The sequence below is a fragment of the Acomys russatus genome, chromosome 13, assembly GCF_903995435.1.
Source record: "Acomys russatus chromosome 13, mAcoRus1.1, whole genome shotgun sequence".
Lineage (NCBI taxonomy): Eukaryota > Metazoa > Chordata > Mammalia > Rodentia > Muridae > Acomys > Acomys russatus.
In genome coordinates this window covers 35,042,471-35,062,191 of record NC_067149.1, presented here as the reverse complement: position 1 = coordinate 35,062,191, position 19,721 = coordinate 35,042,471, and the positions used below count along the sequence as shown (strand labels likewise).

The 19,721-nt window shown below is 39.5% G+C and overlaps 1 pseudogene; it reads right to left on the bottom strand.

Annotated features, from left to right (window-relative positions):
* Positions 1-15,739: 15,739 nt before the first annotated feature.
* Positions 15,740-16,417, bottom strand: LOC127197241 (phospholipid hydroperoxide glutathione peroxidase-like; annotated as a pseudogene).
* Positions 16,418-19,721: the final 3,304 nt, after the last annotated feature.

The following is a 19,721-nucleotide window of genomic DNA, read 5'->3' as shown; positions in this document are numbered from 1 at the left end:
TAGTTGTTAAGCAAGACTTTTAAAATGTAAATATCTTCTGTTGCTTATTTGCTGTGTGATGTTACATTTAAACACACACACACACACGCACACACACACACACACACACTCGTACACATGTGTAGGCACACACTTACATCCATAGATTTCCTGTTTGTTTTATTGCTAGTGGAAGTAGATTAAATGGTTTAGGAAATTTTAGGAAATTTTCTGTTGGAATTTGCCAGGTAGAAGGTTGGTTTTGTGTGTGGTGTGGTGTGTGTGTGTGTGTGTGTGTGTGTGTGTGTGTGTGCGCACGCGCACCTGCGTGCACTGAATGTGTGTTGAGGCCAGAGTTTAACCTTGAGTGTCTTCCTCTATCACTTTCCATCTTATTTTCTCTCACTGTGTCAGAAACTAAATTAACTACAATGACTTGGCCAGCAGGTCCCCAAAATATGCCTGTCTTCACTCCTTTACTGTGCAGTTACAAGTGTGCAGCGCTTCCTAGATTCTGTGTGTGTTCTGGGGATTAAACTCAGGTCCTCGTGCTTGCACAGTAAGCACTTTGCCCAGTGAGCCATCTCTCCAGCTCCTGGCTATAGTTTGACTTAGGGACTTCTGGAAAGTAGACTGGTAAAAGGCCATAGATAAAGATAGCTGAGCTACCTTAGGGATAGTTGACCTTTGATCTTTCTTATTAAAAAACACCCTTCACTACCCTTCTACCTTTTCTGCCTGGTGAATCTTTGCTCACACCAACAATTTTTATGGTTTTATCCTATCGTCTATCATCAAAGCAACTGAGATGAGGACTCAGTTATATGTCCCATATCACCTGCCCCTCCTATGCTCTGTTCGTGTGGGTAAGATGTGAGGGATGATACTGTTCTGTGTACCACATGCCCTGAGCATCTCCATTCAGCAGTCTCTGGAACTCACACTGCTAACTCAGGCAGACTCGGCTGCCCATCTGCTCACAATTTGGTGCCTGAGCCCTAGATGTATTTATTCCTACATATCTGCGCTAACTCACAGTCACCAGGATGTTAAAAGTAAGCCAGAAACATGACGGTGCATATACTTGATTTCATTATTTTCCCTGTTTAATTCAGCCACCTTTTCAAAGGACATGGCTGTGTTCCTATTTCTAGAATATAAATATCAGATGGTGTTTAAGCCTCATAGCAAAAGATGAGATTGTTTTTGCTCCTTCTTTATTAGGACTAATTTAAATCTGTACGAAGGATCTCAGTTCACCATGGATTTCCAGTTCAGTGACATTTGCTTAAAGTAAGAAAGATAATTTGCTTACTCAAATTTATTTTTGTTATAATATGGAAGAGATTGCACAACAATGATTTTTAAAGGGGATTTTGTTATCGGGATATGCATTGACCTGTCTTCAAAAAAAAATCTAGTCCTGAAAACCACATGTTCATATCAGCATGGGCATTATTGTGAATCAAGTCCAAGAAGGTTGGAGGTTTAATTTGTCTGTTTTCTAGTATGTATTGGAGAAACCTAGTGAACCTAGAAATCAAACCTCTATTTCAACCAGTGTTCCAGAAGTTCCGCCACCTACTGTTATTAGAATTAGCTGAAAACAGAGCCTTCTCTGCTGTCTCCTGTTGGTTTCTACACATTTCTGGAAACCACTTATAGAATGAATAATGCGGATAGCAAGTAGAGGCCAGAAAGTAGAAGACATGGTGTTCTAAGACGATACCGACACAGGATTGTGTGTGCCGGGCACCTTCCCAGGCATCCATTACATTTAACTCTCTTAAGATCCCAAGGGTTCGGTACCTTTATTGTTGCCATTTTTCCGGTGAGAATGATGAGGTGCGTCAGTGTGGGACACTAAAAAGCCCTCCCTACATCTCTGCATGCTTCACTTGAAACTGTTCTGGCATCAGTTCCTTCTATACTGCAGTTTATAGGAGGAGATGCAATTTGGGAGTACGCTGGCCTCAGAGGAAGTTGGAGGTTCTTTCTCTACTCACAGGCCTCCTCCCAGGAGGCGCTAAAATCTCTAAGAGCTGCCCTTGCTGCCTCTGTTAGTGTGAAGATTTGGGTTTACTATTTCGAACCACTTAAGTCGTCTTCTTTTCATCTTGTGGTTAATTTCAGGTTCACCTGCAATTTGCTCTAAAATTATATAAATATAAAAGATGTTTACAATGACTATCTTTGCCGCTATAAAAAGTAACTTCTTCACTCACTCATTTCTTGCAAGTATTGTTTGTTTTTATTCTTTTTTCTTTTTAAAATTTACATTCATATAAAAAGATTTTACTCACTTCACATCCCAATTGTAGCCCTGTCCTTTGTCTCCTCTTGGCCCCACCCTCCTTCCCTCTCCTTCTGTATCCCCCTCCCCTAGTCATCAGAGATGGGGAGTCCTTCTCCCCTCCCAACTGACCTCAGCCACTAAGACTCATCAGGACTGCCTGCATCTCTTCCTCTGTGGCCAGCAGCACCCAGCCACGGGGAAGTGATCAAAGAGCAAGCAGCGGTGTCCATAGCAGGGATAGGCCCTTCTCAGGTGTTGTTTGTTAAAGAATGTCTCTTCCTAGACTATAAATTCATCAGGCTGAGGGATTATGAAAGCAATTTTCCTGAATTGTCTGGGCCTGGATCTGGGATGTATGTTGCTGAAGCCCCAATTCCGAGCCAACCGTGAACAGTTTCTGAGCTTTTCAGCGTCTAGGTTTACATACATTTACTTTCACATCACCAGCACTGGCAGAATGATTGATGCATGCGAAATACTGAGTAGGAATGAGTTGAATAATAAATGGTTGCTGGGCTCAGTTTGAGAGCTCATGGGCAGAAAGGCTTAAGTCCAGCACAAGGCCTTCAGACAGATGGAAGAACATTTGGGAAGTGGGAGGCAGGATGGTGATATTTTGCTTAGTGATGGACTTCTTATACTACTATGGCCCCATAACCTTATAATGAAGCTAAAAAAGGTCCTATAATTTTGTGACATCAGACTTGTCCTAGCACGGAAGTGCAACACATTGTTTGTGTGTTTGTGGTAATGTTGGTGTAAACAAATCTGGGAAGCCAATCACATAAAAGTACAGCATTATATTTATGTATAATAAATTATAGTGAACAATGATATGCTGACTCAGCTACTGGTTTGCTTACCATTATTATCTCAGAGTCTATTGTTCTTCATATAATAATTATTACTGTAAACCGGCTGGGTTACTTGGCAGCATCCTGGGTATCTTCTAATCAATAAATTTCCTGGTTGCATCATGAAGATTTGTGTAAGTATATTCCGTGATGTTTGCCTAATGTCACAGCGACCCAATGATGCAGTGCCCAGAGCACGTTCCTGACATCAAGCACACACAACTCTATGTGATGTAGGAACAAGAAGTCCATGCATTTGAAGGGTAAACAGAGTCAACACAAAAACATGCTGTGTGTGAGTGGGGTGAGGTAAGGCTATGTATTACAGCTCATTGCATCTTGCATTTAATGCTAACTTGTTGAGTTGCCCCTCATATGAACAGCAAAACCTAAAGAATTTAAAGCAGAGTCATAGTAGAGTTATACTATTTGTAGTTATTTGGGCAGGATAGAGCAGTCCTACAAAGAGAAGAGTGATAAGAGTGAAGGGAGATGGAACAGTTCAGAAATTGTTATACCAGTACAGCAAGAGATGCTGAATTTGGATTGTTAAAGGTGGTAGAAAGGGGGAAGTGAGAGGAAGGTGTAGTAAAGGAAACAAGAGTCACCAAAATTGACAAGCCTGGCCAGCTTAGGGAAGAATAGAGAAAGGTATGTGGGATTAATCATGGAATCATGAATATCTCTCCTCCCCTCCTGTCTCCTTGCCTTGCCTCACTGCCTCTCCTCTGTCTGTCTGTCTGTCTGTCTGTCTATGTCTGTCTCTCTCCCTCCTTGGCCCCATCTCTCCCTCCGTGTCTCTCTCTCTCTCTCTCTCTCTCTCTCTCTCTCTCTCTCTCTCTCTCTCTCTCTCTCTCTCTCTCTGTGTGTGTGTGTGTGTGTGTGTGTGTGTGTGTTCATTTACTGATGAGAAAGAAGAAGGCTAGGAGAAAAGGTGATCTTCCATCTGTGAGCAACTGTTGAGGTTAGAATTGAATGTACAACCTTCAGGTTAAAATGGTCAATGGACTAAGTGCATTATCAAACCAAACGACACTATTTCAATGTAAAATACTTACCATAAAATAAAAATAGCAACTATTATCTATTTTCTAACTATTTATATATTTATTTTTAGGTTAAGAAACTTAATGAATGTATGTGTGTGTGTGTGTGTGTGTGTTCATGTTTGTGTCTATGTGTGCATAGGTGTGTGCACATGAGTGCAGGTGTCTTTGGGGTCCAGAAGGGAGTAAGGGATCTTCTGAAGCTTCAGTTATAAACAGTTTTGAGACTCCTAATATAGGTGCTAAGAACTGCAAGAGCAGTATATACTCTTTTTTAAGGCTTAATATCTTTATTGTTGTAATACAAGTTCTCTGACAAAAAAACAACCCAAAAGAAAGGGTTTATTTTGGCTCACAGTTCAAGATTATACATAGTCCATCACCATAGAAAAGTTAAAGTTCCTGAAGCCAAAAGCTGCTGGTCACAGTGCATACAAAGTAAGAAAACAGAGAATGGTAAATCTTGTAGTCAGCCAGAATTTTCCATTTTGAACACTCCAAGTGTCCAGTCCAGGAAATTGTGCTGCAGTAAACTGTAATACTGATTGATCCATCCACTCATGTCAATAATTATAACCATGGGGAATTTGTGCAACTTCTATTTGTGCCTTAGTTTCCTCATTTATTACATGGCTATTAGCATCCAACAAGGAGTGAAGATGACATTACTTGAAAATGTAAGACATTTGGGAGAATGGACACCACATAAACATTACAAATCATTTTTTGTCACTATATCAATTAAAAAACTATTTGTGTGAATGTTTGCACCTGTGTGTGAGCATGCATGGAAGCCAGAAGAGGACTTTGGATCCTCTGGAGCTGGAGTTACATGCATGCATGAGCTTCTGGGCATGACGGGATTTGGACTTTGGTTCTCATGAAACAATAGCAAGTGCTTTTAACCTCTGAGCCATCTCTCCTGCCTTTATATCTAATTTAAAAAATGCAACTTATAATCTGCTTGGCAACATTTTCCTTTTTTTTTTTTTTTGCTATTATTCTTTAGTGTTCACTAAATTGTCATTTGATAAAAATTATATTTTTACCTCATTGATTAAAAACCTTGTTCCTAAGCTATATTCACCACTGAAAATAAAAAATGAAAGTGGAAACAGGTAAAGTGAAAAGCCAGCTTCACAAGTAAGGATGGAGCTCACTAACTGAGAAGCAGGTTGACCTGACCATCTACCTGCAATAGCAGCTAAGAGAGAGAGAGAGAGAACTCATTTCATGTCAGCCATTTCATGTGGAGGTTCTGAGAGGAATCACCAGAAGAGCTGAACTGCTTTGGCTTTCCCACTGTTCTTTGCTCTTCTGTGTCACATTAATAATTCTTCCAACCAGTACTGGCTTATTGATCAACCTCCAGGTGAGGTTCCCTCTGCCCATCCTGGGAGAATCCTCACAAAGGCTCTCTTCACCCATCTTTCCTGCGTGCTGATAAGCCCCAGACTTTGTCTTTGTGACTAAACAGGGAGAATTTATACCTTTAACCCAAACCACTTTATTTCTCAAGAAGACAGAGGGTAAAAAAATCTAAATGACTTTCTTTATCAGAGGCGTGTGAAAAAAATCAATTTTTTTCCTGAGGTCTGAGAGTGAGGGCAAAGAGAGTTTTGTCACTGCTCTGGAATGCTAACCAACCCTGTCACTCTCTTTAAGAGGCTCAGTGGAACGGAGAAAAAAAATTGTTATGATAACCTTTGGACAGTGAAGAGACTGATGTGCAGACATTCTGAGATAAAATATAACCCCCAAAATATAGGATGTGGGAAAGCAATTTTTAAATTATATGGTGAGGACAGAAAAGAAATTAGCATTTCTTTTCAAGCACTTGCTGTCTCTCAGGCAGCTGGCTGCTCCTCCGGGAAACTGGGGAACACCTCTCTTTGCCTGCTTTTTATGGATGCCTTCATGTAGCATGTTTCCCTCCCCGAGCATTTTAGCAGTATGAAAGGTAAACAGCGTGTGACCTGCCAGGTGACCACATGTTCCTGCAGCACAGATGGGGAAGCAGCAACATGGGGAACTAACTGGATTACAGTGGGGTCTTAGTCACTGTGAGGAATAGAGAAATGGGAGCTCTGAATGGTTTTCTGTATTAAAAACAAGTACTTTACTTCTGAAAGTTCGTGTTGTTTCTGCTTCCCCAGCATTTGGTGTTCTGTAAACAGTAGCACTGAGTTTATAAACACTTCTCTTTCACTTTGGGTCTTCCTTTTTTGAGTGAGATTACAGTCTGCTTTCTAAGGGTAAGGCTGTGCGGCCCAAGTGTTGCCAGTTGCCCGAGTCTATTTCCCTAACCATTCTGTTTGTATAAGGAGGAATCCTAGGACAATTCTAACTGTGGCTTGAATTTCCTTTGCTTGTTTTGGCAAGTAGATTCTTAAGAAAATGCAATTCTAAATAAAACTATCTAGAATCAAAAAAAAAAAAAAAAAAAAAAAAAAAAGAAGGACACTAAAACAGAGAGAAGGTCTGAAGTTGTCTATGAACTCGTGCATCCAACATGCCTGAAGGTAGAGTTCTGGAACTTTTGGTTACAAGGGGCATTCCTCCTAGTAGAGTTAAGATTCTCTGATCAGGAAAGTGAAATAGCATTGACATAAGGGTAAGGGCATTGGAATCCTTATAACTTGATCTCTTGTGTTGGATTATTTCATACTTCCTTTTATAAAATGCATGTGCACATGATGTCTGGATGTATACGTGTGAATGCATATCTTTGTGGGGGAGGGCCATAATGCACATGACACGGTGCACATGTGGTTAGAGACAACCTTTACATCTTGGTCCTTCCTTGCCTTTCCACAGTGTTTGAGACATACCCCAGATCAGACATCCTGAAAATGTCCATTGGTTCTCTTTTCTCAGGCCCATATCTCTCAGTAGGGGGGCTAGGATAATAAACACCTGAGCCATTAAATCAGATTTTTATATGAGTTCTGGGATCCAAACTCAAGTCTTCAGGATTTGAGTAGCAGGTATTTTTCCTTACTGAGTAATTGACCTAGTCCATAGCATGATTATTTAAAATATAATTTTCTTTGAGTGCCACCAGGCCTCCCCACCAAGGGGAGGTGGTCAAATATGGGGCACCAGAGTTTATGTCAGAGTCAGTCCCCACTCTCCACATAACTGTGGAGAATGGCCTGTCCATTGACTAGATAAGAGTAGGAATTCAATGTTTACTACTTGTTTTGTCCTTGGTTAGTGCAGTAGTTTGAGCAGACCACCCTGGGCCCCAATCCACCTGTTACAATGTTCTTCTTGTAGGTTTCCAGGACCCTCTGGATACTTCTATTTCCCTATCTCTTATATTTCTCTTACCTAGAGTCCCAGTAGGATGTCCTCACATCTATCCTAATCTCCTGGTAAGTGAAGACTTTCATGGGACATGCCTTCTGGGCTAGTAAATTAATTAAATAAATATAAAATAACAAAAGAAAAAAGAATTTTCTTTACTTTAAAAGAATTGTATGTGTATGTGTATTTTGCCTAGCATGTGTGCACAGTATGTGCATGCAGTGCCCATGGGGGCTAGAAGAGGTGTTAGAGTTCTCTAAGACTGGATTTACAGATGGCTATGAGCCACAGCATAACTTAATTCTTACTAAAAGTTTCCTTAACCTAGAATCAAAGGTTATTCATCACGAGAAAATAACGAAGAAGGCAGTGTTGGAGATAGTGAAGTAGCAAAAATTGAAAGATGCAGAAACATCTCAAGTGCATTTTTATACATGTGTAGTTTTGTGAACATTGATAGATGTTTCTCAGAATTCTTTCTATAGCTATTGATCATAGTTCCCTTATCCCCAGTAATCAAGTACCAGTCACTTTAGATCAGGACTGGGCACACAAATATCATGTGTCTTTTTCTTCTCTTTCATTCCGCAGACAGAATACTCTTTTATTATGAAGCCAAGATACAGGCCTATGTGCTGCTTAACTTGTGTGTGTGTGTGTGTGTGTGTGTGTGTGTGTGTGTGTGTGTGTGTGTGTGTGTGTGTGAATCTGGCTGGAACGTCCCAATGTTTGTGTTTTAAATGTCAACACTGGACAGGGATAAGAAATGTGCTGCTGTTGTGTCTTTGAGATAAGTCCCCCCCACTAAGTGGGCGTTGTTCCTAGATTGTCCATCAATGTCTCCACACAACATAGAAAAGGAATGGAGAGTCTATGTTAGTCGTTAATCTTGATCAAGTTCAAGGCTTATTAGGTTGACAACTGAGCCTAAATAGTCCACACGTTTGAAATTTGAAATTTCCATGTCGGTCACTAAATGAATTTTGTGGTCTAGAATTACCAAATTACCTTTCATCTCTTTCCTGTGTAGAAATACCTGCATGCGTGTCGCTCAACTTCTCATCACCATACCCTCTCTTAAAAGCCATGCAGAGGGTAGTTGGTGTGCCTAGTGTCTTTTCATAATGCTTGTCTCAACATCTGACTTTAAAATAAGGCTCTACAGTTGTGAGAGAAGGTGGAGTAAGAAGAAAGCCCTTGACTTTCACAGTCATGTCTTAAAGTAGAAGGAAATGGAGTTAGACAAAAGGTAGCCCACGTGTGACAAGCTGAGGGTGTGGTGAGGTGGCATCACTGATGTAACCGCCACAGTTCGGCTGTTGGTAGCACATAAAATATTCTTCTATCAAAACTGTAAGCATTGGATATGCAATTAATTATCTCCACTTTACAAAGGCTACAATCCCTGAAACACATCAATGATTACTTCATAAGTGATAGTTAATAGCCATAGTTTATGCTGTACTGTGTAACCCAAAATTACCATATTAATGCTTTCTCAGGCTTATTGTGGCAAGAACACATGACACAAATAAGGGCACTGATAATCTTAATTTTTATTACCTTTAGTGTGTGTGTGTGTATGTGTGTGTGTGTGTATGTCTGTATGTCGGCACATTCCATGGTATGTCTGTAGAGGTCAGGGGACAGCTTTCAGAGTCAGCTCTCTCTTTCTACCATGTGAGTCCCAGGGATTAAATGTGGTGGTCAGATATGGAGATAAGCACTTTTCCGTGCTGAGCCAATTTTTGATCCCATAACCTTGAATTTTTAAGGCTATAATACAGTATCATTGACTACAGAGTTGTGCAGAGAATCATCTAGAACTTACCCTTAGTTCTAGAGTTTCAGCAGCTTAGTAGAACCTTGACACGGTGATTAGAAGTTTTTCTTCCCATTCCTCCTATCTTCGACAGTCCCAGTCCTACTCTTTAATTCTGTAAATTTGACAATCTTAGATACGTTGTGTAAGTGGAATCCTGCAGCATTTCCTCTGCACAACTGGCTTATGTCACTTGGCATAATGACCTTGGGGCTTATCTGTACTCATGCATATTGCAGAGTTTTTTCTCCCTTTTAAGGCTGAATAAATTCAGTTGCGCCACATTTCTTTGATTATCCTCAGGTTGAAGGACATTTAGGATGTTTCCACATTTCAGCTACAGTGACTCGTGTTTCAATGAACACAAGAATGCCAAAACTCTTCAGACCCTGATTTCATGTCCTTGGGACTGTCTACCACAGAGTGGGGTTGGTGGATCATTAGACCACAGGTAGTTCTCTTTAAAAATTATAGAGGAAACATTATTCTGTTTTCCTGAACACCTTATAACAGGTTGCATTTCAGCAATAATGTTCAAATATCAATGAGGATTTGAGAGGTTGAAATCACTTAGAAAACTTAATAGCATTGATTGTGTTTGTAGTATTATTGAGCCATTTTCACTGTTTGTAGATATTTCCATTACACCAAACAGAAACTGTCCCCAATAAACAATACTTTCCATTACTCTAAATCTAATCCTCATGAGCTTTTCATCTGTCTGTCCATGACATTTTTTTTCATTCTAGGGTATATATACGCACATAGGGTCAAGTAAGGCTCATATCCTATACTAGTTATATTTTTATAATATTTTTATTTCTTGAAAGTTTAATACATGCATGTGATTCTTTTTGATCACATCCATCTATCCACTCTGAGTGTTCCTCTATTGGAGCACCCTTCTGGCTTCATGTCCTCCTTTGGTTTGGTTGGTTGGGTTTTTGTTGTGGGAATGTTGCTGCTATTAATAAAATCCTGAGTTTGGTCAATGTTCCCTGTTTTTGCTTGTGTTTGAGGCCACCCATAAGCACATGAGTAACCTACCAGCAGTCACATCCACAAAGGAGAGTGACTTTCTCTTCCTCGGCAGTCATCAACTACCAATAGCCTCTCCGCTAAAGAGTGGAGCCTCTGGGCTCCATTCCCTTCTCTTTGTTCAGATTTTGATGGACTTGATCTTGGGCAGGTAAGCACTAGTGCTGTGAGCTAATGCATGATGCAGCAGCCATGTCATGTCCATTCTCTAAAGTACATGTTTGAGAGTGAAATAGAAAGATTATATGTCTATTCTATTTTGAACTCTTGGAGCAAAGACTAAACTGTCTTCCACAGCGGCAATATGATCCTACCTTCTTGCCTGCAAGATGTGAGGGTTCCAACATCTCCACATTTCCCCATACTTGTTTCTCATTAAAATCATAGGTGCTGCAATAATGAGTGGTTACACTGGCCATTTATTACTCTTGTTTGCATAAGTCTGCCTTCACATACTCTGCCCATTTGGGGTTTGAAGGGCCTTTTTCTAATTGAGTGGTTAGAATTCTCCATATGTTCTAGATATTAAACACACATTGTATATGTGACTGATAACAATTTATCTAATATGAAGGTCAACTTTTCCTTTTTTTGATCTTATAATTTGGTGTACAAAAAAATTTTCATTTTGTTTTTTTTTTGTTATTTTTTTAATATTTTTTATTTTTTACATATACACTTATATTATTACACATATATACAATAAAATCCCTACAGTAAGAAGAACCGTGAGACAATCAGGAACTATTTAAATGTTACATTCTTAGTTTTTAACTATTTGTATTTAGCAGCCTTGAAGAAAGCATCTAAACATCTTTCCTATCTTGGTATGTCTAATATTCTGAATGAAATCAATATCTGTCATATCTTGTCATTATCAACTTAAGACATCTATCTAGACCTAAAATATCTTAACCACTAGACAAGTAAGCTTAATTGTAAAACTAAACTATCTGATCTTCAACCCTATCAGAGACTTGAGAAGTCATAAAATTGATTATCTGAGTATACAGGGAGTGTAAGTTAGTAGCTTCCCAAATGAGAAGATGACACAGTTTGCTACCTGAGCCGTCACCCAAAACTCCCTATAACATTGGAGCATGATCTTCAGCCCTGACCAACAATTATACACTAAGTATTTGTCTTTGTACCTACAGATAAGTATAGTTCTTACCGCTCATCCAGTAAATTTCTTTTTGTAACAAAAAATAACCATTACAGAAAAATACAACCAATCAAAACCCAGTGTTGTGGAATCTAGTCCCAGTAAATTCATCTACAATACAGCTCACATAGCTAAGGCTTAGGAACCCTTGCAAAAGAGTGGAGGAAAGACTGCAAGAGCCAGAGTGCCAGTCAGGGAGTTTGCCGTGAGAGTGTGTCTCCTAGCAATTTCAGAAAATACAACCACAGAGTTTTGCCAACATGACTGCCTAAAAAGGAGCTGAACAAGAACAACAGAAATAGACAAGCTAATGTATATGAGAGAAAGCTCATAAGGCCTCAACCCTACATGAAGAACTTAGGAAATTAAGGAATTCTGAGAATGGGAGAAACAATCTTTCCCTTGAAAGAGGACAGCAACTGACTGTGCAACACCAAATGGTCAGCCCTGAAAACAGATATGCAAGTAATATTATACAGACTGAGCAGACTCTATTTGTGCATTTAGATATATGTGCATATACCATACATATTTGTATATATGTACTAATTAATAAAAAAAAGAAGAAGGGGTTATTAGAAGGTTTTAAAGAAGGAATGCTAAGGGAGAAATGATGTATTTATATTTTAATATCAAGAAAATGAAAGCAACAATTAAAAGTAGAATTCATCCTGTCGTTGAATTAGGCATAATAGTAACTTTAAAAAATATATATCAGGAGGTGTATTAGTAATTTTTTAATGTGGTAAAACACCATGAACAGCTTACAGATGGAAGGGTTTATTTGGGCTTATGGTTTCAGAGTTACCTCTAATAATGGCAGATAGAAGGTATGGTGGCTTGAGGCTGAGGGCTCACATCTTGAACCACAAGCCCCAAACAAAGAGAACAGTCTGGGAATGACATGAGTCTTTAAACTTCTAAAGCCCAGCAAGCCACAATGGCATACTTCCTTCAGTGAGGCCACACCTCCTAAACCTACCCAAACAGTGTCACAAAGCAGAGGCCAAGTGGTAAAATGCCACACACTATGGCATCTCATTCAAGCTACTACGGGAAAGATATTTTTCTTATTATTTTTAAGAAAAACTTGCCTCCAGATATATTTGACAAGTAGTTAGCAGTCTTTGATTTGCATACCTGGTGAAGTTGCCATGTAGTAATTTTTTTAATGAACCATCTTTAAAGAGAGAATATGTTTCTTTTTAAAACTCTTTATTATTTACTTATGTATTTCTATGTGTCTATACCTAAGTGACTTTATGTGCATCACAAGTATACAAACTGACTGACTTGTGGTCTTGGGAGACATGAATGAGTCTGTGCATGTGTATTTTTAAGAAGACCTGAGCTGACTTGCAGGTGACATGGCACCTTGTTCTTGGCAAGGCCTACCTCTCAGAGAACTGAGATTTTGCTTTTCACACAAGGAAGTGCTCCACCCCCAAAAGTATGTTTTTCCTAACTATGATCACTAGTTTACTCATATACCAGTGAGTTTTAGAGTTGGGTCAAGACTCTTTTCCTATTACATTCCATCATAATCCATACCTTGAGGCTACCTGTAATACACTGAAGACCACCCTGAAGTGCCTTGCCTATAAATACTTTTCCCAGAGAAGAAAAGCTTGTTCAGTTCAACATTACTACTTTTTATTTTTTACCTAAGGGATTGCTTTTACCCCAGGATCCAGAGAGATAAGAAGGCTTATAATTTATGTGCAGGCAGAACACGCAGGAGCAATTCTGTCTTCTGCTTCACTGAGTTCACCTTCCACAGCCCCTTTTGTGCTTGAGCTTGGGCCTCTAAAGACAAATTTAGGTCAATACTTGTCTAGGTTTTAGAACTCAAACACTAATAATGTCAATGCAGAAGCAGGACTTTGTTTAACTAACTTTGATTAGCTAATCTTTGATTTTTACACAGAGGAAGCAGCCAAATTTCAACAAATAATTATACTATGAAAATAAGGTTAAGTGTTTTTCCATAAATTTCACAACCATGACGCAATAATATGATTATTATTGAAAAATGTTAGACCCTAAAGGTCAGATAGCAAGTTCATTTTGTCAAGGCCAAGGATTGAGTATGAGCATTTTAAAGTAATTATGTGAGATAAGTAATTTACATGAAGGGCCAGGTATGGCATAGAGTATAGAAGATACCTCCTGGTGTCAACAAGATGGCTCAGTAGTGAAAAACACTTGCCATTGGGCCTGATGGCCTAACTTGTGTCCCTGAGACCCACATAGTAGAAGAAAAGATGACCAAGTTCTTTGTCCTTTGACCTCCATATGCACATACACCATGGCACCTGTACAGCTCCATAATAATTAATTAACTATTTTTTTCAAGACAGGGTCTTTCTGTGTAGCTCTGGCTGTCCTGGAACTCACTTTGTAGACCAGGCTAGTCTCAAACTCAGAGATCTGCCTGTATCTGCCTCCCAAGTTCTGGGATTAAAGGCATGTGGTATCAGGCCTGGCTAATTAAATAAGTTTTTTTTTTTAAATCTAAATATACCTTTGGTATTGGTAGTTGTTGTGGATACTCTTGCATCTTTTATGTCAATCTAATACATCTTTTAGTATATAGAATATACTTAATATATTTGATGTGTATTTTTTCTGTAAGTTCTATTTAGAGAATCCTGACTAATATAGGGCCTGTTAGTTTATTTTTGAAGATGTATTTTTATTATATTTATTTTAGGATATAAATTTACATTATTACACATAAATAAAATAAACTACATACAGCAGGAAGAACTATGAAACAATCAGGAATTATATAAATGTTAAATTCATAGTGATTTGGCTATTTGTGTTTGGCAAACTTGGAGTAAACATCTTTCCTATCTTGTTGAGTCTAAAATTCTGAATGAAAAATCAATATATATCATATCTCATCTCTATGATCTTAAAACTCATACTATCTTCAATCATAGTGTTTGATTGTGTGTGTGTGTGTGTATGTACACGTGTGTATGTATGTTGAGTGGACTTGATAGTGTGGGTTTATGCATGCGTGTATTTGTGTACATGTGTGTGTGTGAACAAGGAAGTCCAAGGCTAGTGGTTGACAATAGTATGAGAGCTACTATGAGAACCACTAAACTAGGGAAGAAATTAGTAGGAACCAAAAGTCATAGCCATACAGAAAGACGGTTAAGCCAGGCAGGAAGTATACAAAGGAGGGACTCAGGAAAAGGGGGCATTTATTAAGGTCATTGTGCTTGATGTCAGAAAAATTTGCATTCATGTCCTCTTATAGTTGGAATTAAGCAAAATTTGATAAATTGCTTACCTGTCGGCAAAGCATGGATTATTATGTACCTGCCACTGTTTAAAGCATTGAATGAACAATTTCTATTACATACTTTGTAGACTGTCTGCCCCACAGTAAGGACTCGGCAAGTTTGCATAATGATAGTTCTGATAACGGAGTGCATTAACTTAAACATGGCTAAAGGATAATCTGGAAGGAACATTACTCCCTCTGTAGTCTATCAGCTTTCGAAGAATTTGTATCCCTTGTCTTCTTAAACGGCAGGGCCACAGAACAGACCCTAGGAAGTACCTGATGTTTTCATTCCCAGTCTGCAGGTCTGAAGAATCCTTAGATCCCTTGAGGTACCACGTACTGCATTGACCCTGTCCATCTTGCTCCACCAAGAGTGACACATGTTTGTTATCATCAGAGAGATGGTTCCAAACAGACGCTGAACAAGGCATTACTTAATTAAGTTCATTTACCTCAGCTGGATTTTTTAATCACCATTCTTACTAACTTCATGTGATTATTTAGATGTGAGTTTATATGAGAATCCTCATAGAATTCATTGTTGTTGAGATAAAATAAATTACAACGTGTAGATAGTGTGGGAACTGTTTTAGTGAGGGAAGTTGAATTCATAGCCTGAGTATTTAAATCCAACTGAGCTTACTAAATTTCATTTCTAAATGTTCTGGGCAAACAGCTGAACATATTTTTATTACAGCCTCCTTGCCAAATAATTATAAATTCTGAGACATCTTTATATCTTTATATACATCCAACCAAATATCTTGGTTAATTTCTTACTGCAAAATTATATAACCCCATGAAAGAAAGATCAAAAGTAATTTTTTTTCACATTTCTGCATTTTATTCCCACAAGGCAGCCAGGGTTAAGCTCGAGCTGGGCGCCACAGGCCTCTGGGCCTTCCTCCGATGGGGATGCGCGTCAGGTCCTCAGGACCGCCCCAGCAGCGGGCTGGTTTGCAGGAAGACCATCATGAGTGCCGGGGTGGAAGGCTCCAGGGGTCATAGGGCGGGGGGCTCGGTGGGGGCACACACTTGTGGGCTAGAGATAGCACGGCAAGTCCTTCTCTATAACCTGGGGCTCCTCCATGGGACCGTAGCGCTTCACCACGCAGCCGTTCTTGTCAATGAGAAACTTAGTAAAGTTCCATTTGATGGTGTTTCCCAGCATGCCCCTGCCCTTGGGCTGGACTTTCATCCATTTCCACAGTGGGTGGGCATCGTCCCCATTTACACAGATCTTGCTGTACATGTCGAACTTGACATTGTAGCCTGCCGCGAACTCCTTGATTTCTTGATTACTTCCGGGCTCCTGCCTCTAGAACTGGTTGCAAGGGAAGGCCAGGATTCGTAAACCACACTCCGCGTAGCGGGCATGCAGATCGAGTAGCTGAGTGTAGTTTACGTCGGTTTTGCCTCATTGCGAGGCTACGTTGGTGACGATGCACACGAAACCCCTGTACTTATCCAGGCAAATCATGTGCCCGTCGATGTCCTTGGCTGAGAATTCGTGCATGGAGCGTGCACAGCGCCAATCATCACGGGATGCGCACATTGTGCTCGCCAGGCCAGGCGCAGCCAGAGCCCCGCACAGCAGCGCTGGCTTCAGCCTCAAAAGTAATTTTTTAAAGCAAGTAATTTTGCATTGGTAAATGTGCTACTTTCCAATCTAATATACTATATCAACAGAACTAACAGTTTAACTTGTTAACTATCCATCTTGATGCTTAGATGAAATTAATCTCATTATCTGGAAAAATAATCATGGATTTAATTTGTGGGTCCTTGGTAGTTTCAGCTACTAGGCTTCAGGATCATAGAGATAAACTAATTCTTAAGTAATTCTACCCCCCCCACACACACACCACCTTTTTAATGTTAGTCTTCAAGGTGTATTAATCTAGTGTTAGTTTTTATTGTTTTTTTAATCTCCCAAGACCAATTTGTGCTGTCCAAATATTCTTGGATGTGTGCCCTTGATTAGAGTGTGGTCCATTTAGCAAGGCTTACACTCCTAGAGAGAACCATCTCCCTGTCTCCCATCAGCTAACAATTGCCAGAACCTCCCTCACTAGGAGTGGGATATGTATAAAACTCTCCTTCCCACGCTGGCATTTTATTTGTCCTTGGGTTTCATGGCCCTTAAAAACAAATAAAACAAAAAGAGGAGCAAGTTGGGTGGGTATGAAAGGTGGGTAGTTCTGGGAAGGGTTGTGGGGAAGGAATGTGAATAGGATTTTTTAAGTTGTAAAAGAAAAGAAAAAGCATGTTCAAAGGAAAACACCTTGCTCTGCATGTGAGATGGGCATACACTACACACTGTAAAATGTTGGAATGTAGTGCATGGTGACCTATTTGATATTATTTTTTCTATTGCAACAGCTCCACATTTGTTCTTTGCATGTTCAAAGATCTCCTCAAACTCAGTTAGATGTGTCTGTCAAGACAAAGGCAGCTCAAAAGCAGCCCTTAAGAGCAAGAGATGCTCCCTCTTCCTAACTGAATGTAGATGTTATAGAACCCTGGACGTTTTCAGTCTCTACATCAAATCAGCACCCAAGAAGGTGCAAACGAAGCTTCTAAATCTGCTGTGAATATCTGACAATTTCTATGAATATTTTTAGCAACTCTTCCCTTAGAAGGGGGTTTCTTGCTTCAAACTCTTATAATAATTGCATTTTACATATTTTGTGAAGCTTTGTAATGACTTGCATTTGTGTTGAAGACCCTTAGTATTTATGGATTTAGCATAAGCAGTTTTGACTGTTTGCAGATGACCCTGATAGTTCATGACACCCTTTGATTACAGGTTGTGCTGAGGCACATATTGAAATGGAGTACACAGACAAGCTGATGTGTGGGAGCAAGTCATGTAGCTAATGGGTAATTCTAACTCTCTGCCTGACACCCACATCTCAATATGCTTATATTATTCTCTTTTCACTGGTTTATGGTAATTCTTCTGTAGCAAGTAAAACCTTTGCTGCCTTGTGAAAAATGCCCATGACTCACAGAAAAATATTCAACAAGTTTGAAAAGGATAACAGACATTGTGACAATATGCACAAAGGAAAACCAAAATGAAATGTAATTCCGGATGAATTCAGAAGGATCGTGAACTGACTCTGACGTGAACTCTGGTGCCCCATATTTCCCCGTGGTGTAGAGGCATGGTGGCACTCAGAGAAAGGATAAGTAGGCTACCAAGATGAGACTTGATAGATAGCCTATAACCATATAGTGGGGGAGGAGGTCCCCCTTGGTCACAGACCTAGGGGAGAGGAATAGGGTGAAAGCAGGAGGGAGAGAGGAACAGGTGGGTACAAGTGAGGGGGAAACAATTGAGATGTAATGTGAATGAACTAATTAAATACAAAAGACTAAAAAAAAAAAAAAAACAAACAGGAAAAAATAAAAGAATTTTCAGAGATGACTTCAGGAGTGGAAGATGGATTTCAACTTTCACACCAACACTTACTGGCTTGTGAAACTGTATACACAACATACTCCACACTATAATTTTTGTATTAATGTCTCTTTCTTTGCTTCCCTCCTGCCACAATGCAGAAATATGTTAGAAAATCAACACTGTCATTTGATTATCCAATATTCGTGTCTATCATTCCAATGTCCTCACAGAACCATGAAAATTTCCTGCATCCTCATCTCTGGAAATCAATATTTGGTGCCATTCAGATGAATACTGAATATTCCAGGCCATGGACTGTATTCCTCTTTCAATCTATTATTTATCATGTATGCTCAACAATTTGGCATTGCAATATGTCACCATCATCTATAAAATTCATGCATAAAATCCTATCAGTTGAGTTACAAGCGCAACAAAATAAGGCAACTTCTCCATAGATCTCTCTCTCTCCTTGCTCTCTCTCTCCTCTCTCCTCCTCTCGTCATCTCTCTCCCCTCTCTCTCTCTCTCTCTCTCTCTCTCTCTCTCTCTCTCTCTCTCTCTCTCTCTCTCTCTCTCTGCATGTGTGTGTGTGTTTGTGCATGCACACATGCTCATGTAGACTAGAATAATGCTTTGGACCCATTGGAACCAAAGATACATGCAGTTATGAGCCACACAATGTGGATCCTGGGAACAAAACTAGGAACCTTTGCAGGAGCAGCAAGGACCAATAACTTGCGAGTCATCTCTCCAGCCCAACCCTATGTTTTTAAGAAGTTATTATTTCATGTTGGCTTCTTTCATAGCTATCCTGGGATACATATGGCCTGCGGCCTGCAGGCTGGGCATGCCTGCTAGAACCTCTTACAATGTCCCTACAAAATAAAAGAGAGGGGGTTAGACTCTTGGAAGAAAGTTTTACATTCTTTACTCATCCCTTCTAACCTTTCCTCTCTTAGTTGCTGGGAATCCTTTTATTCTTGTTCAGACTTTCAGCCATCTATATTCGATACCCACATGAGAGCCCATGATCTGTCACTAAAATAAAATTACAACCCCAAAAGAAGCCTTCTTTAGGGTATAATCAATATAGAAGATATCAGTGTGAACTATAGCGACAATTCTTTTCAGGGCTGGAATTCAGTCTTTGAGAAACACATGCATGCAAACTACTCTCATTCTGTTCTAGTTATGTGAATAATTTTGTGTTTAAAATCTCTTTTTGAGCAGGAACAGTACATTTTGTGTCTAGCTGGCATAAGTTTTCTAACTGCAGTATGCACAGGAGATTGGAACATCATGCTTTTATCTCTGGAACTCTGTGAACCTTAGCACATATTTGCATATCAAACCTCTATACATCTTGTTCTAAATATGCTGATTTTATGAATAAACTTAACACAATTTCTACCAAGGCATTGATAGATTCTTTACCAATCCCTCCACTTCCATACCTTGTAGGAACCTTTGCTGGATTTCCAACTTGTATTTGGTAAT